This window comes from Hesperophylax consimilis, chromosome 6 (assembly GCF_061612785.1).
Source record: "Hesperophylax consimilis isolate HC1 chromosome 6, BYU_Hcon_1.0, whole genome shotgun sequence".
Lineage (NCBI taxonomy): Eukaryota > Metazoa > Arthropoda > Insecta > Trichoptera > Limnephilidae > Hesperophylax > Hesperophylax consimilis.
The window spans coordinates 35,333,035-35,358,503 of NC_142841.1; the positions used below are offsets into that span (position 1 = coordinate 35,333,035).

The following is a 25,469-nucleotide window of genomic DNA, read 5'->3' on the forward strand; positions in this document are numbered from 1 at the left end:
TGCCGATACACCCTGTATCAAAGATATTAGAAGAACATCTTTGCCCTGTATACTGTCTTACTTATAATCGCGGTAAAATCGCTGAGTATGCGTATATCGGCCGTATGTCTATAGCTGTCAGATTATATCAGTTGGCCTAAGGGGTAGCTAAGGTATAGCATCAGGATAGCGCCATAATATGATTAATATGAAGAATGCCCCTAATTTGTTTACGTTTCTTAGCGAAGTTTGACATTTATATATATATATATATATATATTTTTTTTTATACATATTTGACACATCATTGACACAAATATTGATCTGTCGCATTAAAAATCAGTAATACTCATTTGCAGCACTATCGGAGCGATAGCGATATAATACGCAAAATGCGAAAATTATATTATCCGTATTTTTAAAGTTTGAAACAAAGTGATTATTATGAGTAACGATTTTAACCCGAGCAGTATACGGCTTTCTTCCCCGTGTAGCAATGCTGCAGCGGCGTATTTGGGAATCTTTATAAGTAAGACTGATGTATCACGAGTGATGCCATGCTGTTACATATTTGATAGCGCTGGAACTGTGAAGAGTTTGAAAATATTCTTTTTTTGTTTCAAGTGGTAATAATGATGATGAACTCCTCAGCCAACGATCACATATTATAATAATTAATGGGCTAAATGAAAAGTTATTTGATATCATGAATAATTGTCGAAACAACGGTTCCTCAAATCTTTTTCTGTGTAAAGCAGCCAATAATGTCGATTTTTGCGCGAAATTTTAGGCTTGATGTTTATCGATATCGTGACAGATAGGCCGCGACATTTTCAGCAAATTTAGTTGACTTGAATTATCACATATCATTGGCGACCAACGGCAGTACTCGGAAATGCTGTCAAATAACCGATATTGATGATATAACTTTTATAGTTGTTGGGGTTTTAAATAGTTTATTTTATTTGGATTTTCAACTTTATCAGAGAGCAGCACATAGTAATTTATTTATTGTTTATTTGTGAGGAAAACATTGGTTCCAATTCCAATAACTTTTCCAACATTTACAATTACAATTAATCATATACCTACGAGTACATATATATTATCTATTATATACATTTATTGAATCAGTTGCGATGCATCATCGTGTTACTTATTCTAATATTGAATTCATTGAGGTTTGACTGAAATATGTCTATCTCTGAAGGAAGTTGGTTTAAAAGCGTAGTCAATGTGGGTACTCTTAGAATAATGAATGTTTGAATGAAAGAGTTAATGGTATATATTTTTTTAAAATTAATTAAAATCAAATTTAATAATATAATTATTAAGTTCTGCAAGTATTTTTTGGTTTTTGTTATTGTTACAGCTGTTTCGGCTTTCAAGGCCATTTTCAAACAGAACTTAATAATTATATTATTAAATTTGATTTTAATAAAAAAAAAAAAATGAAGTTCTACGAATTAAACACAAAAACAATAAATAAAGTTAATGGTATAGTTTGGTGGACGGAAATCGTGAAGGTTCTTGAAACATTATTATTATTTTTATACACATTTTTCTTACAGACTCGCAGAGAAGTATAAGGGTATGTAATTCAGATTGAGTCTTGCTACGATATACACTTTTTTCCACTCTGAAAGTGATTTATTGCAGTTTTTTGCATACTCCCAATATAAGAAAAGTCCATGAAACACTCTTATAAAAATATTTATCATTACTGGACCACCGTGGATTCTAAATAAATATGACAGCATTCATTGTTAGTACGTAATAACAATAAATTAGTGTTTTACAAGTTTTGCTTTGTTAGATTGCACAGCCGCTACTGTCAGATAATTCACGATTAGGCTTGCCGTCTACCGTCTACTTCATTAGACTTGATTAATACTGCAGACTGGAGTAATTGGGCCACTACCCCAGGGACGGATAAGGCAAAATAATGTCAGGAAAAGACTGCCTTCTAAAAAACATTAATTTCCACTGTCCAGTACGAAAAACACACGATCAAACCAACTCTTCCACACGTAAAATTCAAAAACTAACTACACACAGCATTCATTTTTCAAAAAGACGTGCACAAAATATAATCACTTCTTTTCAGATGCTGATATTTTCCTTTTTGTTCAATGCGTAATTGAAAAAAAGTGAATTATTACGAACTCTCTATCCTGTTGTGTGAAAGAACTTTGAGTTATTTTTCTTATATCATTTTGTATAAATAATATTTGTCTTAACTCTAACATTGACATTTTTTCGGATTCACCTCCCAAATTCAAACGTGGCATCATGTCAATAATTCAAACTGTTCAATGCGCATACATACAGATACACATACACATAAACACTCACACATACATTACACACGTCACACACACACACCTATATACTACACAAACATTACAAGGAAACATATCATAGGTACCCAACATGAAGTATCTTATTCCTGTAAATTGTTTTATCTCTGTAAATCATGTACTGTTTTTTTTCTATAATAAAATGTGGCTCGCTTTCTTTGTTTTGTTTATCTTTGGTCGTTTCTTTAAAATTATTTTATGATGCAGAATTTATTTTAATATAGTTTAATTTTACCTTAAACCCACATACTTAATCAGCGTTTTTTGTAGTGTTTTTCAATTTATTTTTTTCGTATTTCTACGCCATTAACTCTGTAACAATTTATAAATAGTTTGTTTTAGAATAGTTATATTTTTATAATGCAAACTATTTACTTATTTAAAAAAATATATATTTCGTTACTTCTGCTAATACTAATTTATTTACTAACGAAGCAAAATGATAGCACCCTGTAAATCACCATTGCTTAACAATTTTTCCTTATTTTGACTCCCCCCACTCTCCCGTCTTCCAATTCTCCACCCCACCATACTAACATAACAATATCAAATTATATTTTTTCTGATATTAATTTTAGATGGTTTTAAAAACGCTAGTTTTAGATACAGATGTGTCGAAACAGGCGAAATATAAAAAAAATAATATGTTTACTTGGCCTAGCTTTCCTCCGAATAGGCCTTGAACATACACATTCAGCTTGATTGTTAAAGCATTTAACTCTTGTAGAAAGTGGTGTGTTGTTGCTTACACCATTTAGCTTGAAGAGTCGATAAAATGCAATCAAAATAATTAATTAAATATTCAGTTTATTCCGGATAAACCATTCGGAACCCCTTTAAACTCGGGCCCGGGATCACTAGCACCATTACGTTAAATCTGCCCTAAACACAAAATATTTTCTTGATCCCCCCCTGTATGCAATCTGGTCGGCAATATCCGACAATAATAATTGTTTTAATATAGAGGCTGACCTTCCACCGCGTGCCATTTATTCGGTCATGTTGTGTATTTTTGGAAAATAGCCTCATTGTCTTTAATTTAGAGCCGTAATTAATAATAATTATGAGCTACAGTGGTTGCTAAAAAATAATTTAGCATTACCCGTAATTTAGTTTGTTGCGAATGAAAACAATTAAAATACAATTATTTGTAACTATAAGAAGCTAGTGTCAGTTTGGTGAGAAGTATTTATTAATATCCGGAATGTAAAGGTTGTTAGTAGATATTTAAAAAAAAAACTAAATACAAATGGGGTATTTGATATCAATAAAGCAAATCTTGTAAAGGTTAATAAATCTGTGTAAGTGCCTAGGTTCGTAGATCACGAATGCAGAGCAGATATTATGTCACCCGAATGCATTCGAGAATGTTGGCAAAGTTTCTTTTTCGAGTCCAAAAATGTAATGCATCAATGGTCCAAATACGCAATTACGGCGCACACGAATAACGAATTTTGACTACCTGTACCCACTACCACCGTTCGAAATAGACTTTATCTTGTACGAAAGATACAATAAGTTTTTTTAGCTTCGTTGTGCGTTCTGGAATCCTCACTAGGCCAAATTAACAATAGTGGATTTTTTTTACAATGGAGTTGTGGCGTGATGTTCAAACTGTAGTAATACTATAATGCAAGTGAGCCTTGTTCGCCGTAATCATAGTCATTCTGAAGGGGTGTTATTTGTTTTTGGGGTCTTATGCCGTGTTGCGCTTACTCCTTCTTTAGCCAACGTTTCGGACAGCATTGCAGTGTCCATCATCAGGGCAGATGTGTTAAGTGAAAATCTTAAATCATATTCTGTAGGGGGTTCATTGCACAAGAAAACTGCCAGTAATCCCAAATTTTAATGCCACAGTTTGATGAATTACATAAAAATATTATTATTTTTTAAATCACAAACTAATGTTTACACGACAAGATTTTTATGTATAGCATAAAGGATAACAAATTATTATAATCAATAATTAGTCGCCTGAAATATCAATACTCGGGAGATATTTTTAATTTGTATTGATATTACAGGCGAACAATTATTGATTATAATAATTTATTATCCTTTGTGCTATGCATAAAAACCTTGTCTTATAAACATTAGTTTATCATTTAAAAAATAATAATATTTGACAAGTGAAAATATTTCACCAAAAAATGTAGATATAATATGTCTCGACGCCATCTAGTGGGAAATTTAGCACTAACAAAGACTTTCCTACTAAAATAAAGTTGGTTGGTTTACAGGTGAAAAAATATAATCATCAGTAATTGTTGGAATTGTTAAATGGAAATAAGCCGACGTGGCTCAGTGGTCCAGAGCATCTGACTGGACATCAGAAGGTGCGGGTTCAATTCCCGTCGGCGGCATTTATTTTTACTCCGGAGGTATTTTCAATTTGTATTGATATTACAGGCGTCGTAATATTGCTTAAAATAATTTAAATATTGAAGACAATATTAGTGATTCTTAAACGCAAATCTGAAACAGAAAAATCAGAAAAGGAAACGGTCACATCTGGGACTCGAACCCAGGACCCTTGTCTTTCCGGGACAATGCTCTACCAACTGCGCTAATGGGACCCTATCCTCATCGGTCACTTTTAACTGTATCATACTTCGAATAAGAACTACCAACGTTGTCTTCATTTTTTCACCGCACATTTTTATTGGCAACTATCTTTATGTATGATCGCAAGATTCAACCCGAACTAAATGCAATCCTAGACAGCGTCTTATAGATAAACCTATCTTATTGTTTTTATTTTTAATGTGCGACATCTATTGACTTTTTCTGCAAGTCTAGAAATGAATTATTATTTTTCGGAATAAATTATTGAGTAAAACCTCAAATTATAATATTTAAATATTGAAGACAATATTAGTGATTCTTAAACGCAAATCTGAAACAGAAAAATCAGAAAAGGAAACGGTCACATCTGGGACTCGAACCCAGGACCCTTGTCTTTCCGGGACAATGCTCTACCAACTGCGCTAATGGGACCCTATCCTCATCGGTCACTTTTAACTGTATCATACTTCGAATAAGAACTACCAACGTTGTCTTCATTTTTTCACCGCACATTTTTATTGGCAACTATCTTTATGTATGATCGCAAGATTCAACCCGAACTAAATGCAATCCTAGACAGCGTCTAGGATTAATTTATATATTAATATTGTCTTCAATATTTAAATATTATAATTTGAGGTTTTACTCAATAAGTTATTCCGAAAAATAATAATTCATTTCTAGACTTGCAGAAAAAGTCAATAGATGTCGCACATTAAAAATAAAAACAATAAGATAGGTTTATCTATAAGACGCTGTCTAGGATTGCATTTAGTTCGGGTTGAATCTTGCGATCATACATAAAGATAGTTGCCAATAAAAATGTGCGGTGAAAAAATGAAGACAACGTTGGTAGTTCTTATTCGAAGTATGATACAGTTAAAAGTGACCGATGAGGATAGGGTCCCATTAGCGCAGTTGGTAGAGCATTGTCCCGGAAAGACAAGGGTCCTGGGTTCGAGTCCCAGATGTGACCGTTTCCTTTTCTGATTTTTCTGTTTCAGATTTGCGTTTAAGAATCACTAATATTGTCTTCAATATTTAAATATTATAATTTGAGGTTTTACTCAATAAGTTATTCCGAAAAATAATAATTCATTTCTAGACTTGCAGAAAAAGTCAATAGATGTCGCACATTAAAAATAAAAACAATAAGATAGGTTTATCTATTAGACGCTGTCTAGGATTGCATTTAGTTCGGGTTGAATCTTGCGATCATACATAAAGATAGTTGCCAATAAAAATGTGCGGTGAAAAAATGAAGACAACGTTGGTAGTTCTTATTCGAAGTATGATACAGTTAAAAGTGACCGATGAGGATAGGGTCCCATTAGCGCAGTTGGTAGAGCATTGTCCCGGAAAGACAAGGGTCCTGGGTTCGAGTCCCAGATGTGACCGTTTCCTTTTCTGATTTTTCTGTTTCAGATTTGCGTTTAAGAATCACTAATATTGTCTTCAATATTTAAATATTATAATTTGAGGTTTTACTCAATAAGTTATTCCGAAAAATAATAATTCATTTCTAGACTTGCAGAAAAAGTCAATAGATGTCGCACATTAAAAATAAAAACAATAAGATAGGTTTATCTATAAGACGCTGTCTAGGATTGCATTTAGTTCGGGTTGAATCTTGCGATCATACATAAAGATAGTTGCCAATAAAAATGTGCGGTGAAAAAATGAAGACAACGTTGGTAGTTCTTATTCGAAGTATGATACAGTTAAAAGTGACCGATGAGGATAGGGTCCCATTAGCGCAGTTGGTAGAGCATTGTCCCGGAAAGACAAGGGTCCTGGGTTCGAGTCCCAGATGTGACCGTTTCCTTTTCTGATTTTTCTGTTTCAGATTTGCGTTTAAGAATCACTAATATTGTCTTCAATATTTAAATATTATAATTTGAGGTTTTACTCAATAAGTTATTCCGAAAAATAATAAAATAATTTACTTGAAAAATAATTATAATTGACGTTTTATTGCCCGAATATGGACGATATACTACTTTCATTTATAAACCTAAAACAGCATAATGGTAATAAGGTTTTCTGTAGTTATAAAAGCTGCAGCTTCGCATTAAATTAATAGCCACCCCTACCCTCGGATAAGATGTATAATTTATGCGCACCCATTTACAAGGAGAAGGTTTTTTTCTGAAATTCCTAAGTAAAAGAGCAAATATTTGAGAAGGGGCTGATTCTATCAACCAACTTAGTTTTATTTTGCCGAACAATATTTTTTCTGGTTCACTTTGTAACATAAAACGGAATGGTATTAAAGATAAAAGGCTTAGAAAGCTCGAACTGTTAAGTTCCTCCTACAGTAAAATTATTAACAGCACCATTGTAAAAATGAACGTAGTATTTATTAATTCAAATTGTTAAAAAAAGGGATTCTTTATACCTTTTTGTAAGTTAGTGTTTATACTTGTTTATCTCTGGGGTTTAGCGTTTTTAAGTAATGCGAATTAAAGTGTAAATTGTTCAGTTGGGTTCGCTTAAATTGGGATAATGTTCTTTTAGCAAAAATATTTATTTGGAAGCAAAAAGGAGTCGACGTTATTGGGCAGCTTAAATAAGCAAAATAATACTGAATGTTCGTAATCTAATTCCGAAAATACTATCTGAATCTAAGTATTAAGCTCAAACGACTCCCAAACATCTTTTTTTATTTTTTATTTTTATTTTATTTTTATTAATCTTAAGTTAGCTCACATCTTCGTGTGTGCTAATAGTTTTATAAACATATAAACATTTACATTGTTTGGCAAACATAATCTTTCTTTAAATATTTCAATAAAGTCACAAAAAAGAAACATTAATAATTGAGATAGACATATTTTCTTAATTCATTTTTTTCATTTCATTCATTTCATCACAGCAATTTCCTTCGGGATTTTGTTATCCTAATTAGAATTTTATTTATTTGATTTATCTGTGATCCTAATTAGAATTTTATTTATTATGAAGGTCTTATTCAAGTAGGTGAATTGTTTTGTTGAAAGGGAAGGCACTTTGAAACTTTAGGGTTCTATTTATTTTACAAATTGATTCCTCTAACATGTTTAACCCTTCAAGTCTAGGAAGGACATTACTGGCCACAAACATGATATTCCATTAGTGCCCCGGAAGGACGAATCTGACCGGGACGTCTATACATTATAAAAGTATTTTTTTTCTATAATGCTTAGATAACATAATTCCATGGATAAAGTCCTTAAATTGTCAAAGAGTGTGATTTCAAATTGGTGAGATATTTTAGTGTATAAATGGCATACAAAGGGAAGTCACGGTTTTATTACTAATTCCCTACAAAAAAAGTGTTTTCTAAATATCGAAACCTTTCAAAATTATTGACGTTTCGGTATGTCTTTTTGTTAACATTTTCATGTTCGATATTAAAATTTAATATTAAGAAATATCAATGTTTATCTCAAATAGATACATCTAAAAGATCATTTAATCTTGTTTTTAATATGGAATTTGTTTTTAGGACAACTTCACAAATAATTATGTCCTTAATCCTGTTTCTGAATTTCGCTAATAAACAAGCGAAATTTAGAAACAGGATTAAGGAGATAATTACGTTAATGTTAAGTGTTAATCTTAAGTGACCTACCAGGTATGTATGGCAATGTATATTATCTCCATACATAGTTAGTAATAATATAGATCATTGTAGAAATGTATTTTATATTTGTACAGCGCCCTCCTTGAGGTGATTTTGCATAAAAACTGCGCTATACAAATCACCCAAATATTATTATTATTACTAAGATATACAGTACATTTAAAATACCTCGAAAGCATTTCATGGGATATGTCACCGCCTGTCATTGGTATTTGTAGGAATAATATATTTAAAAGCCTGAAGAGTTAGGTAAATAAATACAACTTGATTGCTAAGTGAATGTAAATATTGATTAGTCTGGATTTGAAAATCGCAGACCGAGCAAGTCAGCGATACATTTATCTCGGAAAACAGATCGTCACTTGAATGCAGAACTATCCTACGTCGCATAATAATAAGTGTGATGCCACATTTGACAATTTGCCTTTGTCACTCACCCAGTTTGTAAAGTGTTATATAATTCGGGTTTTGATTGACCTCCCAGTTTGACCTATGTAATACGACGGGCAATCAGCGATCAGCAATAAAAATAATGTTCTCATCCTATGTGACCATATATAGTTCAGAAGAAACTTAAGTGATATTATATGTTACATAGGCTAATTCTGCATTCAAACGTAACGGAGCAGTACTAACCTGTCTCCACAAAATCGGGTTAAAATTGATAATTGTTTAAAAATAACCACATACATAAATAAATAGTTATTCAAACATAATGAATCAAAATTTTCAAGAGAACTTTAAATGCTTCTCCTGTAAAATTTGCTATAATGCAATTAGGATAGTTATGCATTCAGGTGACGAGACACTTATGAATTAAGTTCACTAAAATAAAGCGCTCAACGTCAATCTGATAATATTATTACTCCAGCGTCTGGACGGTGTAGGCCCTGTGATTGGTCAAATTCAAATTGTGTTTAAATAAGACTTTAAAGATTAAGACACGATTTCATACTGAAATAGAATCGCCACATGTAATACGATATTTCTTAAAAAATATCGTTTCTGCTCATACAATTTTTGGATAATATCGAAGAAAATATGTCTTAGAAAGTTCATAATCCATTGGATTAATTACATTACAGTGAAAATTATCCACAATTACGTGATTACGTTTGACGTTTGACGAAAAAAGCACGCGTTAATTCAATATGACCGATACCCGATACGCATCGCGGCTAGGTGGCCGACAGAGCGCCTCTCTGGCGGTGAAGAAACGAATCAAATGACTGGCGCGTATATTTAAATATGCAAAATTACTTGAACATCAAGCGTTTAATAATAAGATTTCTTCTGGAAGTTTAGTTCTACTTTGCAATGGCATTTTTCATTATTATTTATAATTTTTTTTTTGCTTATTAATTACATCTGATTTTATATTGACATGTTTTCTAATTTCTAAAATTTCTAAATTATTTATTTGCGATGCTTTAATCCTGAGTGAAGTATTTTAAGACCTGAATTTTTATCGAAAGTGTGATTCAAAAGATGATTTGCAAACTCATATTCACTATTTCCATTTAGAACCCTGAGATGTTTTTTAGTTCTGACTTCAAAGTTTCTATTGGTTCTACCTTTGTAAAATAAATTACAATCCAGCCCAATTGAGTTTATAAACTCCTGATTTTTTTGTTTGATTTTCGCAATCTATATTATTAAGAATATATTTATTCATTCTGTTATTAGTGTAAAACGCCGGTTGAATAGTACCAGGAATGTTTATATATATCATTTTAGAAGTGTCGTTATCCACAAACAGAATTCTACGCCATTGTTTATTTATATCTTAAGAACTAGGGTAAAAATACCGTTTGAAGATAATATGTTTAATTATTTTATTTAGTATTTCATATCAATTATTAGAATAACCGTTATTAAATGTTATTTGTCTTATGAATATATTGTTTTATGGTTATATGCAAAAAAAAATTCAGGTCTTAAAATACTTCACACAGGATATAAAGCATCACAAATAAATAATTTCGAAATTTTAGAAATAAGAGAACATGTTTATAAAAGTAGATGTAATTAACAAGAATTTTTTTTTATAAACTCTCTTTTAAATATTTTCCCACTTAACTGGTCTTTCATATTGTAATTCCTAATTCTTATAAACCCAGCCTACTCTTACCCCTCCCCCCTCCTTCCACTTCTTTTTTCCAATTGTAATCTATATTTAATTTTTGACTTCGGTGTATACTTCGTTCATTAAACATGTATTGGTTGTATATAATAAAGTGAAGTTAAAAAAGTTATTTGTTTTTTAATAAAATAAAGTTTAATCGGATAACATTATTTTATCTATTTCCATTGTATATCAATGCATACGTACATAATAAAATGTAAACATTATATTTATTTATTAATTGGACAATTTGCATGGCGCCGCTTTTGTGAGATATCACCTCAGGGGCGCTATATTGTAATAATCTACCTTTACATATAGATTTTTACTCTCCTGATGAAGGTGTATATATAATCTAACTTTAAACTTTATTAGATACAGTAACAGTTTTAGGAAAAGAATTACCACCAGTTGGAGTAAAATTCACACCTTTTAATTAAACCGACTGCTAATCACATTGTACAATTACCCTCCTTTTATCCATAAACACGGGTACAATTAATCAATATGTAATAATGTATTATTTCAGTCAACTTTGTTGTAACTATCTTTAATTGTTGTGACAAACTATACGATATTGATTCAACTTATAGACATTGACGGTTGTAACACATATTTAAGCACTGCAAGTCTCCTATGAGCAAATTATATTAGGTACCATAACAGTTAATATCAGTTGTAGACATGTAGTCAATAATAGTGTTTCATTTGAAATAATCCATCACAAATACGTAAAATTTCATTTATTCAAACAACTGTCATTCTTATTATGCCTAAATTGAGCATGTTATTATTCATTAACTCCTTCCTGTTCCGTGTTTTAACAATATATACTCACCCTCTCTCTGTGAATGACCTAATATCTATCTATTAAATGTAACTGTTGTTAATATCACTTAAACTGGGCGCAGCCCAACCAAGTGCCGCCCGCAGGGCCTAGCAGCAAAAACCCGCGGAGCGGGTTTTTAACTGCTAGTTTGTATTATTCCAGTACAAGCAATAATTATTTATAGTCGACTTATTTCCAACCGCCAAATAATTCAATATGTACTAGTAATTCAATTAACAATTACCGCTTATTATATTTTTTGACATGTAAACAACCAACTTTATTTTTGTAGGAACAGTGGTCGAGCACCTGACTCGACATTAGAAGGTGCGGGTTCAATTCTCGTCGGCAGTATTTATTTTTACTCGCGAGATATTTTCAATTTCTATGGATATTTCAGTCTATTTATTGCTTATAATAATTTGTTATCCTTTGTGCTATGCATAAAAAACCTTGTCAAAAAAAAATGAAATCTATAAATCAAACATGGTAGCATTATTAATAATATTTTTTAATGGCATACTTATGTATGCAAAACTACGATTTCAGGTAGCGATTTAAAAAAAATTCATTCGCAGCAGAAATTACAAATGCGCAAATTACAGACATTTTTAATAAAAATTCTTCTGTAATCGTAGAGTAAATAAGACAAAGAACCACACGAAGAAAGAAAAAAAAGAATTTTATTGTATCAAGGATTTTACAGCTATTTTTAGCAGTGATGCTATCTATGTCCGGAAAGAAGTTCTCCGATAAAATGGAGTTCTTTTGAAAAAGGTTCGCAATCTGGGGAATTTTGAGGAACGGTATAATCATGCATTTTGTTCATTGCCCATCTGTGAACAATGCGTCAGCGAATAAAAGTAGTTGTCTCAAATGGTTTGTGTGTATTAATTAATGTTGGTAAGGGAATTTCCAATGACTCCATAAACTAATGTTATGTATCTCGGGGGTCGGTATATCAGTTTGCATTTTAAGCTTGGCTTGAGAGATATTTACGTCTATCAAGTTGTCCTGGCAAGATAAACCTAGTGATACCATTGCAAAAAATGATGTTTTACCGACTCTATCTCTATTGCCTTTCCTTTGTTTTTTTTTACATTTAAGTTTTGAGTACAAACTTTAGATAAACTATTGAATATATAAAAATTAAATACTCAAAGGCTTTGTATGAGCAGTATTAAGTCTTTTTTTTCGGATAGTGGGTACTGTTTTTCTAAAATGTTGGGAAACAAATAAATAACAGAAAAGATATTACGTAATTCAATTTTATAATCTCCCCCCCCCCCTCGTCAATAGCTGTGGCGCCTGTTTTAGCTCAGCATTTTTCATTTATGTATAATTTTTAATGTTGAAACACAAGAGTACAAACCAACGTTTTAATTTAGATTTTGCTCAATAGTCCTAGGAGGAGTACAAGAGGAGACGGCATGATGATAATGCCAAATCCTATTGTATTCTGGTATGGTATGTCTGAGGAAAAGTCCCCAGATCTGGGGGGATTTCGAGGATGAGGATTTTACATATTTGTGAATTTTGTTCAGTGGCCATCTGTGTGTGATGTATTAAAGGTTGATGTGAAAAAACGTAGTTTGTCTGGAAAGGTTCGTGTTTATGAAATATTATTCATTGGTAAGGGGATTTTCATTGCTTTTTTTTAAGGTTTAAGTACCGAATTTTTCGAATCGGAGGAGTTTTTAAGAAATCGGGGGAGTTTGGTAAAAAAAAAGGGGGAGAATTTATTATTTTGACGTACATCACTGGGAGACGGGTACCTAAAATACCTAACGCCGGCGAATGCGCGGTTTCAGTGCCCTAATGAAGTTTTCAGATTAAAGTTTGGAAGGAGAGCTTTGGGATTTTCAGTCTTTAAACATGCCCCATCATCGTGCATGAAAATATAAGTTTTTCATCAATTCACGCTTTAACTACATAACGTAGGTATAATATGATGACAAAACATGAACATTTAATTGCAATAAAAAGGAAACAAGAGAGACTCAATGTCGTCTTCAAACCCGCCAGATCGGTGAGATACTCCGATTAGACGGAAACAGTGTGTAATAGTTGGCAATTGAATAGAGAATAGTATAATTAGTTTTGGAAGACCTTCTTCTGATGCTGGTGATAGAATTCTCAAAAATATAGTTAGTGTAGTAATATACCTACCACCTACTCAATTGAAAATAATATAATGTTAAATATAAACTGCGAGACCAGCAGTTCACCATGCTATAGTAATACCAACCATGGAAGAGAAACATAGAACTCACAGATAAAGGATGAAATACACTCTTTTCCTTCTCTTCTCTTCCTTCCTTTCATTAAAAAGGTCGTCCTTATAGCATCCCCAAAGATTACAACGGCCCTACTTTCCTTAGGGCCCCAGCTTGGAGTTAACTGACTAACTAACTAACCATCACGCTATTTACTAAGTAGGCAGAGAGGATGGACCGCCAAACTACTCGGTCTTGGCACACACTCCTTGCCTCATTCACATTTATACATCGTCTAATTCTAATACATACTCTCCTATTATTCTGACTCTTGACATGGCCCGACTCAAGTATCTGATTCACTTGGTCTTGTCGTGTTTTCCTCGACTTCTGCTACCATTCACATTTGCATCGTATATTCTCCTTACAGTCCTTTCTTCGCTCATTCGCTCTACATGCCCGAACCATCTAAGTGTCCCTTTGTTGATCTTACTCATTAAACTTACATCAGCCTTGCACTCTTTGCGGATCTCCACATTTCTCACACGATCACACATGGTTTTCCCACACATACGCCTTAGGGATCTCATTTCGGCAGCATTCAGTCTACTTTCATTCTTTCTCTGCCAGTTCCAATGTAAAAAAAAACTTTTTAGCTACTAGAAAATTAACTTGAGGAAAACATCCTGAAAGTGAAAGACAATTCATTTTTAAGTTTTGTTATTTTATTAAATTTTCCTTATTGGATCAGATTTCTCAACAAAGTTAACCGAAGCAAACAGAAAACTAAGTTAGATTAAGTTTAATTCCTTCCAAAATACTAATTATCCATTGGAAATAAGACGAAGTTTGAAGAGTAATTAATGTTAATATGAAATTGAGACCCTTAAACTTAGAGCGAATTTATGCGAAATAAAATTTCCTGCAGTTTGTCTCTGTGGATTTTCTCTAGCTAGGTATATCATGTTAATCTGGGTTTTAGGATATTTCAATACCAAATTGAATATAATTTTCCGTATTTTGAAATGATTACCGAAAAGTTTCGTAAGACGAGGGAGCAATATTTGTTTTGGATCCATAATTTCTTTGAATTGACTTTTGTGGCCAATTGGTAAGAACCTTCAACCCGTAGCAAAAATGCATATTTTTTCCCTTTTGTTACTTGTACACATATGAGAACTGGTCTCTTTTACGAATCGTTTTTGTGTTTAACAGTTCGTCTGTGAAATGATTTGACGGAACCCCTGTCCTAGATCGTGGTTCTTTCATTCCTTTCCTATAAAACCTCCTCCACGCGTCATCGCCAAAGATGACATAGGCCCGAGGAAAATTATATCCCTCAGGGCCTCCTGTGTGGAGTTACATAAAAATAATATTATTTAAAAAATAGATATTGTCATTGAAAATCGAAACGTTGTTTGAAATGGCTTTGGCTATTTTTTGCTTCCAAATTTAATTAAATAGTTAGGTACTTTCCAACTATCCTTCTCTACTCATCATTCCCCTTCCCCGAAAATGGAAATGTCTTAGCTCTTTCAGTAAAATTGAAAATAATGTAGCTGTCAGAGCGAGCTTACGATACGTATATTGGTGATAGTACTGCGCATTGGTACTGAATCTGTGTCCGGCGTTTTTTCGGAGTAGTTCTCGTCTACGATTTTGTAAATATGATTATAATTTTCTTACTTTTTTCATATTCACAGCCTCGTAAATTTTTGTCTTTATGAGATACATTCATGAAACCCAAAGTGAATTATAACATGTTCATTATTCTTTAAAACTACATATTGGTCACTCAGATCGAATAATTAATTACTGAGATATGATCCAGTTTATGGGCACGTGTAAAATCTGGAAAAATTGAAAATCGTGGGTTCGATGTCGGAGCAGTACTAGCACAAACTTTAATTCTTTTTCCTTATTTTTATGCCGAGTTATTGCTGTTTAAAAATAACTATTATTATTTATTAAAGAAAAACATATGTTTACAATACAAGGTTTTATGTAAAGGACAAAAAGGATAACAAATTATTTACTAGCCTGAAACACAAATAAAAATTATTAAAAAAATAAATGCCGCCGACGGGATTCGACCATTTGCATGGAATTATTTGGTGGTTAAAAATAAGACGACGTAGAACATTGGTTCCGTGCACCTGACCGGCATTAAGAAGGTGCGGGTTCAATTCCCGTCGGCGGCATTTATTTTTTGTCAGAACATTTTTTAAATTTATATTAGTGTTTCAGGCTAATAATTATTGCTTATAATGAAATAAAATAATTAGAAGCTATCGCTCATGTTAAATTTTAAATGTGGTTTCAAGTAAAAATGATAAATAAGGTAAAAACATCGTGTACCTTCTTGTAGCAGGAGTGGTACAGTATTGATTTTAACTGTTCGATACAGGTTTACCACAACTTAACTAAATCGACCCCAACTTTATACAGTTTCATAACTTACTTCCCTGCCAACATGAACTTTCCCAACCATCAAAGTTTCATCGAAATATTATCATTTCCAAATCACACAATATTATTGATTCCATTTCCATGTAAGTACATCTTTAAGACTTCTACCACTGATCAGATATTCTCAAGAAGTGCTATCCCCTTTACTTCGGTCATATTTAATTGTATCATACTTTGAATAAGACCTACCAAAATTATCTTCATTTTACTATCTTTATGAATGATAGTAGAGCGTATCTTATTCTGATTTTTCTGTTTAATAAATCGCTTATATTGTCTCCAATAATTAAATAAATCTTTTTATGTAGCAACCATCAACGTCTCTACAGAATAAGTTAAAGTTGGCTCCATCAACAGTTTCATATAAAACAGTATTTATTTATTTATTTATTTATTAATTTACGGACAATATGTCCATTAAAACCATAATATTGACACGAATAAGAAAACATAGATGACAGTAAATGGAGAGTACATGAATGTGAAGGGCAAAGACAATATAAAATAGAAAATGTTCATATAGAAAATAACTACAAGTCATAGCATCAATAACGATTAAGTTGTGAAAAATTACACATTACGTATCGCTTTTTGAAAGTCATTTAGACTTACACCAAAAAATTCAATGCTCTGACTTGAGTTTACAAGTCTCGACATTCTGGACAAAGAAGAATGGTACCCATAGTTAGTTGAGTGGTGATTGAGGAACAACAATTCATTATTTCGGAGTCTACGGGATGGGATGTTGAATTGAATGAGTTGTAGCAGTTCAGGTGAGTATAATTATAGTTAGTATAATTCATAAATTTCAGGCACTATCTTCAACAGTTAAAAAGGCTATTTAAAAGATATACCAAGTAAGTGTCTGCTTTGACGATGACAATTAGAGGCTGTGTGAACCGTTGGCTAAGGAAGAAGGAAGCGCAGTATGGCGTTATATCCAAAAAATCCATCAAGTGAATGTGTTGCTTTTGTCTGAGGTCATCCACGGCTTCAACGGCCGGAAAAGCCGTTGAGGTAATTGCGATCAATGGTTGCTTCATCCTGCTGAAAGATTACCGGGTCAAGACTACATCGTTAGAAGATGAGATTAGAGGAAGTGTTCAAGCATGTCAAGGTAAGTACCTAAAGAAGTTTCCTTTCAAGGAAATCACGATATAAACCTGTAAACTGAGATTTTGTGTATCGAAGTTATTCTGCTAGTGAAATCAATTTGTTTTCCCACACGGAAAAAAATAACAATTGCCAATCTTTTAAGGCCCCGTAGTAAGTGTTCAAAGATGGTTTGAAAGGGAGATGTGTAAATATGAATGTTAGAGGGAACGCGCTACTGTTAAAAACGATAAGAATTAAGCAAAATGGTGAAAACCTTTAGTAAAACGTAACTTTAAAATATAGCTAAAATCTATCCACAGATGCTTTAGTTGCATTAAAAGATACACTGTGAATTTTTTCATGCTAATTATTTATCTAAACTTAAATAATTTATCCTTATTTATCCTGAGAGCCAAAATTTCTCTCCGTACATATACACAATTTTCTTATACAAATATTTTTATTAATTTATTTGAAATAGGGCTTAAATCTACCGACAAATGCTTTAGTTGCATTAAAAGATACACTGTGAATTTTTTCATGCTAATTATTTATCTAAACTTATTAATAATTTATCATAATTTGTCCTGAAGGCCAAAATTTCTCTCCGTATGAATACACTATTTTCTTCTACAAATATTATTATTCAATTTATCTTTTCATCGTAGGTATCCAACAACCCAAGTGTCCTATTCTTATTATTTTTCTCGGTTTTTTAAACGTTTTTTTAAAACTGCTCAACTGTCCCAACAGCTCCCAACCGTTTGTAGCCAGTGAGACCATGACATCTCCTATTGGGGTATGTTGTGAGGCGGAAGGTAGTGGGGAAGGGAAGGAGATGGAGAAAAGGAAGGTGGGCAAATAGCTGGATATTCAGATATGGGCACCAAACACGACCAAAGCCATTCCAAGATACATCCAATTTTCTAATTTGTAGATAGGATATTAGATGATTCTGCGACACCTGGCTGCATTCTCTCTTTCTCTTCCTTCAAAAGATAAGTTATTTGAAATGTATTTTCTTCAGCCCCATTAAAACCTATAAAACCCATAACACTAATATTTTTCTGTAAACATCGGAGGCCCTCTTGACGTGAGCTTGACTACAACACAACTACTATCAGTGCACGTAACACCCCTGACACCCCACCCACTATCTCCCCTGTACCACCTATCCCCCACACTGCCTTCTTCCTGTGTACGTAACAAAGACTTCAGCAGAAACCTGTGAAACGCCAGAGATATGCTATGAGTAGCTTCTTTGTGATTTTATTTACTTGGATCTTTCCATTTATTTGTCCCATCTACTGTTTAATAAACATGCTTCGAATACAATTTGCTCCCAGAAAAGCACTTTGAAAGCAAACTGCTTGTAACAAATTCAATGAAGCATCGATATGATTTAAATACCGATTCCTTTTTACGGTTTGATCGAGGTTACTTCGGAAAATACACAAATAACACATTTAATATCGAGGTTTATTTTACGTAAGAAATGTTTTTCACCTTCCGAAAAACTTTCAACAAATATATATTTTAAGCATATGAAAAAAACTAAAATTAACTTAAAAAAATATGTATTGCCCCCTGTTTCGAGTGTGGAGACCAATAATAGACCACAAACTGCTTTTTATTATTTCATAAATATTTACATTCGGAGGCTCACACCGATTCCTTTTTACGGTTTGATCGAGGTTACTTCGGAAAATACACAAATAACACATTTAATATCGAGGTTTATTTTACGTAAGAAATGTTTTTCACCTTCCGAAAAACTTTCAACAAATATATATTTTAAGCATATGAAAAAAACTAAAATTAACTTAAAAAAATATGTATTGCCCCCTGTTTCGAGTGTGGAGACCAATAATAGACCACAAACTGCTTTTTATTATTTCATAAATATTTACATTCGGAGGCTCACAAACAAACTGTGAGCCTCCGAATGTAAATATTTATGAAATAATAAAAAGCAGTTTGTGGTCTATTATTGGTCTCCACACTCGAAACAGGGGGCAATACATATTTTTTTAAGTTAATTTTAGTCACTTGTGAGCCTCCGAATGTAAATATTTATGAAATAATAAAAAGCAGTTTGTGTATTATGTTGATTTACATTTGTTTTATTTTATTTTATTTTATTTTATTAGGAACATTAACAGGTTTATAACATAACATGCATAGAGAGAGAGAAAAAATAAGTAAAAGAATTAGGTTACAACCCAATAACCAATGTTCACATCATGCAATAAAGATAAAGAAGGTTAAAAAGCAAAAAACAAACAAAGAAAACAAAGAAAGGTTAAAAACAAAGAAATGTTAAAAACAAGGAAATAATAAGAGAAAATGTATATATATATATATATATACACGTATAAACACATACATACATATATATACATACACATGCATATACACTTATAAATACATACGTACACACAAACATATACATAGTTGCATACATACATACGCATACATACATGCATACATACATACATACACACACGTACATTTGATATTAAATACAAATAATATGTAAGAGTGATAATGAATAAATGATGAATGTAATGTATTAAATTTAGAAAAGGGTTAGTTATTACAATACTCTGTTAACAATTTTTTTTAAATCTCCTAAGGTACACGACAGGATATCAGCATCAAAATAAGTTTTATTATAATGATTGCAAGTTCTTAGTAAGAAAGAATTTTGCCTGAGACTCGTTGAAGGGATTTCGATATGAAACAATGATTTGTCTCTAGTTTTCTTACTTGGGACTCTAATATTGATTGATGACAAAAGGGCTGGACAGTCAATATGACCACTCAACACTTTGTGTAAGTAAATCATGTCCGCAGTGTCTCTCCTGCTTTTTAATGTTTTAAGTCCGTAGTGCTTGATAGAGCTTTCCATATCGTAATAACGTAATTGTCTCCTGAAGTTCAAGTGATGTACAAACTTTCTTTGAACAGCTTCAATGCGTTTTGTGTGAATGTTATAAAAAGGATTCCATATGGCAGAAGCGTACTCAAGATGACTACGGACGTAGGAGTAATACAAAATTTTGAGTGTATGGATATTGTTGAATTCCTTTCCAATACGGAATAAAAATCCTAACATGCTCAATGATTTCTTGACAATCTTATCCACATGTGCCTTGAATGAAAGTTTGTCGTCAATCAGTAAACCGAGGTCTCGAATTTGATTGACTTTATTGAGTGGTTGACTGTTTGTAATATGGTAATTATATTCAATTTTATTTTTATTTTTTGTAAAGGTTATTACATAACATTTGGCAGTATTCATGTGGAGATAGTTGACTGTATTTGTGTTAAAATATGATTAATACGCTGGCATAAGTGTGACCAATTGAATCAAATACTAGTGATGTTCCTTACGACATCCAATGGTGACCGGATAAATCATCAAAATGATAATTCATCACATCTTTAAAAATTTATATAAATTCACGGAAAGTGATGAAACCACAACTTTATTAACTGGGTTAAGTAGGTTTATTTTTTTTTCATCGTTTCTAATGACTTTATATTAATTTTTAAAAGTGTGTTCAATTGTCGATGTGTTGATTTATCATGGAACCAGAAAAGACAAAAAGCGACACGAAGCAAATAGAAGAATCAAAAAGATTCAATGAAGAATCTCGTAGAAATAAGAAGAAATAAAAAAAGAGGCTAGAAAAGACTAGAACAGCCATGAATACGCAAGAAAAGCCATGACTAGGCAAGATCCACGAGCCAAAAAGAAGTAATCCTCAGAGCACGTGTTCCAAGTCCTAACAAAAAAGCGCCCCCTGGTGTCTCACCGGGACAAGAGTGCTCCTGTCTGGGGTGGAATAATCGTGTAGACCGTAATATTATTGAGGTCATATTGGATAGGTAGTTATACATAATAAATTATAGGGTATATACATAAACTACTGTAGATAGGCAAAGAGAGAAATACCAGGAAAATGACGCGAAAGTAGATGAAAAAGATTGATAATTTAGATAAATTCGGTCTAGTCTGTTATTATTATTATTACTATTTCATCAAATTAAACGTATAGAAAGATTGCGAATACCATTTAAAAAACCTCCTTAGGCAATACCCACCGGGACTTCGCGTGTAGTTGAAACGTAATCTTAGATAAGTTGACGTAAGTCTAACAATGACACGAACAAAAGCTTCTTAGGAAACTCGTGCTGATGTCAACTGCATTATGATGTCCGACAGAAGAAAAGGACGTCTTAAACATTTAAGAAGGTAATGCGTTGAAAACTTGAAACTGAATGAATATTCTCAGAATTTTGATTATTTATTCACAAATATTAATTATTGGTTCATATTAGAAATCAAATAGCAAATATTAAATTTTTTCCAGCTTACTTCAGTTTTTTACTTACGCACGGCTTCCGTGGTGCTCCTATGTCATCTCCAATTGGGGTATGTTGTGAGGTTGAAAGTAATGGGGAGGGGAAGGAGATGAGGTAGAAGAATCTGGGGAAATATCTGGCTATTGGGATCTGGTCACCGAACACGGCAAAAGCCATTACAAGCAAATTTTAAAATCTGAATTGTGGTATTACACTAAGGCTGTAAGTACTGAGATTATTTTCCATTCTGGAACGTACTGCAAATATAATAAAATATTAGTAAATTGTGAAATAACACAAATTAATTAAATGAAATTTACTTGCACACCCAGGATTTGAACCCGCGACCTTCGGCTTGCGAGTCGAGAGTTATTAATTTTACTTATAGGCAAATCATTTTGAAAAGTACACGCTTGAATGTATTTGTGTTTCGAACTAGAAGTTCAAAGATACTGTGTGTGTAACGACGTTTATTGATGATTATATTTATACTCTATTAGCGTCAGTATTCAAATACTTTTAAAAGTAAACCATTATGGGCCTTACGGACGACTCAATTTGGTTGAGCCCAGGTTATCAATCTGGTTGAGTTGAACGTAAAGATGAACAATGTTGAGGTGCGTTTTATGCGATAAAGTTAACACTCAACGGTTATCATTTGATAAAAAAGTTCAAAATCAACTTTCAAATCGACCACAGCATCTCAATAAAATTAGATTGTGTTTTTTATATTAGGTTAACTATAAGAAATAGGATATATCTTTGACCTTTCATGCCTCTGGCATATATGTATATTTTTTCTTTCCTTTATTCATAAAATATATTTGTGTACAGTTTTTTATATGCTTTTCCACTACCACACTAGACACATGTCCGTATTATGGTAGTCGAGATTGAAATATATTGATCGTTATATTTATCAAAGTCGCAGAATATGTGTGATTTCCTCTTCGCAATAAAATCAAAATGAATGGGATATTTCTCAACGTATTCGTAAACTAAAAACTGTTTTTGTAAGCTGATTTTTTGAAATACGTTTTCTAATTTATTATAAAAATGAACACACACTTTTTGAAATATGAAAATTTTATAATCAAACATTAAAAAGTTTTTAAAATGCATCACCTTACGTTTTTTCGCCTAACACTGAACTAAAATTACTGATATCAAAAAAATAGCATGCATTTTATTAGACAACTGAATTATAAAGATTACTGCCACCTCGCTTTTTAGTGGTTTCATATAAAAATAATTCATAAAATTTAATTATTTTTTCTCAAATTGCGGTCGGACCCTTTGGTTTCCTATAGGTGTACATTTTAATTATAATGTGTTACGTGTTTGAAATTAAGGCTTGGTTTTTTCTCTTTCCAACACCGTTTAGTTAATATTACTAACTATGACGGTAAGGGAGACAACGATTTCTATGAGACAAAATAGTATATGAGATGTTTGTTCCCAAAATCTAGCAAATTATCCTGAGGATTATAGCTTTACCATTCGTAATTTGTATTTTATTTTTACTGGAAACTTTTTGGAATTTGAATTTGCATTCAGCGTCAAACGTTAAAAAGGTAAAAAGCGTTATTTTTAATTTAACCACTACACCACTAAACAACCAAGCGTCTTTTTAGAATGATTTACCTGTACTTACATTTATTTCTAAATGTGATAAGCTTAAATTTTTTTTTCCGAATGTTCAGACCTGATCACCAAACATAGCACAGAGAGGTAGATACTTTCAGTGTTGCCTTAGTAAAAAACCACGATTTGGAATAGAAAAGTTGAAAAACACCCTCCTTATTAAAAATATTCGCCCGCGTTAATTTATAATAAAAATATTTGCTTAACGACTTGCACTTTTGTGATCTCTACTCAGATAAAGGACGGCCCCCCTTAAAATTCTGAAAAAACTGCTTTGCCCTGCGTACAAAATAGAAGAAGTGAGTTTTAAGGGAGCTCATTGTATTTATAAAAAAGAGACCAATGCAATACAATAACAAACTATAACAGAACCTGCGTTTACAGTCGAGTCATGAAGTAGCGTCCTACCTTATCATATAAACAATAGAAAACTGCTTTATCATATAATTAGTGGAAAAAAGATACGATAACGTAGGGTTTAGTCAAGTTCAAAACCCAACAACTTAAGATTTACCCCATAGAGGGCAATAGTAGTCACTTTTTGAGCCTAATTGATTTTTTGACACGGGTTTAGCCATGTTTGGTGACCAAATATGAATTTCCATGTACCCACATCCAAACCTTTCTCTTCCCCATAGATTTGTCCACAATTGGGGATCACAGATGGTACCTACTCCTATACAGTGTTCACGTAAAAAAACCTCATCAGTTTCAAATGGAATACCATAATGAGAGAAATCTCAATGACCTTATTTCGCACCTACACCTACTGCTTAAAAGATATGTAGAAAAAGATTTTTGTTAGAAAAATGTTCCGCCTCCTGGGAAACAAAGCACCCTGCGAGCTGTGAGGAAGCATTGATATACCGTTAGCCGATGTTATAACACTACGCGATAAGTAAGCTTTTGTTCCTAGCTTAAATGTTGGTAAATTAAAGTGCACCACGTACGCTTTCAAGCACATTCGTGCTGCATTGTTTTCAACCACACAATATTCCATTTTAGCTAGAGGAATAACTGATGAAAATAAAAAACACCTGGCTTATTTTCAGACTTTTCAATTTCAGTTCACTCAGATTCTTTTGACAAAATATAGCACAATTTTTAAAGACTCATGAATTTTAAATTACTCAGTGTTCAAACTAAAATTGAATTGTAATTTTTTAACGCATCTAAATTTTTTTTCTCGTGCACATTTAATCTTTATTTTGTTTAATGTTCTGTAAAACATCCAAATCGGGCTTAATAAAGATTTGTTAATTAGTAACATGTTTTACAACAAACTGTTCATGTTTATTTTTATAAATATCAACAAAGTTACAATAAATTGCTCTGTAATTACTTTCATAGTTATTTTGTACTCTTGTTGTTACATACAACTACATAGGTGACGTGTACCTAATTCCTTTATTGACAGCCCTGAATCATTGCAATTGATCTCGTTTAATTTTCCCAATAGACTCACACGAAATAAATATTTTTAACTGCAACAATAATGAAAATTACAATTCCTTCATAAACTCCCTTATACCAGACATACACAGCTTCTTAGGTAACCATTATGCAGAAGTAGGAGATATTTTTAATAGCACCGGAAGAAATTACAAATAGCATTTTACATATTTTTTAACAGTTATCATATTCATTTGACGGCCGGCGTGGTCTAGTGGTATACGCTTTTGACTACAGATCCGAAGGTCGCGGGTTCGAACCCGGCGTGCGCAAATAAATTTTATTTGATTAATTTGTGTTATTTCACAATTAATTAATTTAAAATAATATATAGTATATTTGCGGCACGTTCCAGAGTGGAAGATACTCTCAGTATCGCCCTGGTGTAAGACCACCATTCAGAATTGAAACGTTGCTTGAAATGGCTTTAGCCGTGTTTGGTGACCAGATCTGAATAGCCAGGTACTTCCCCACCTTCCTCTTCCCCATCTCCCTCCCCTCCCCAATACCCTCAGCCTCACATCATACCCCAATTGGGGATGCCATAGTCTCACTGGCTCCAGACGGGAGCAGTTGGGACTCTTGTGCGGTAATACTGTAAAAAAAAAAAAATATATATATATATATGGTTGTGCGGAACTCTTTCGTACGCAATTGTGCGGGGGGTTGCGGTATTGCGGATGCGATATAGACTAAGACAAATAAAAACGAATTGAATTGCCTTAGTGTTTGCAAGAGG

At 32.6% G+C, this 25,469-nt stretch overlaps 1 protein-coding gene and 1 non-coding gene across 2 annotated transcripts in view; one reads left to right on the forward strand and one right to left on the reverse strand.

The window, feature by feature from the left end:
* Positions 1–25,469, reverse strand: part of LOC149423283 (uncharacterized) — a 673,327-nt gene that overhangs the window by 33,681 nt on the left and 614,177 nt on the right. The window lies entirely within an intron of this gene.
* Positions 4,630–4,702, forward strand: TRNAS-GGA (transfer RNA serine (anticodon GGA)). Its single transcript has one exon. It is a non-coding gene; the product is annotated as a tRNA-Ser (tRNA).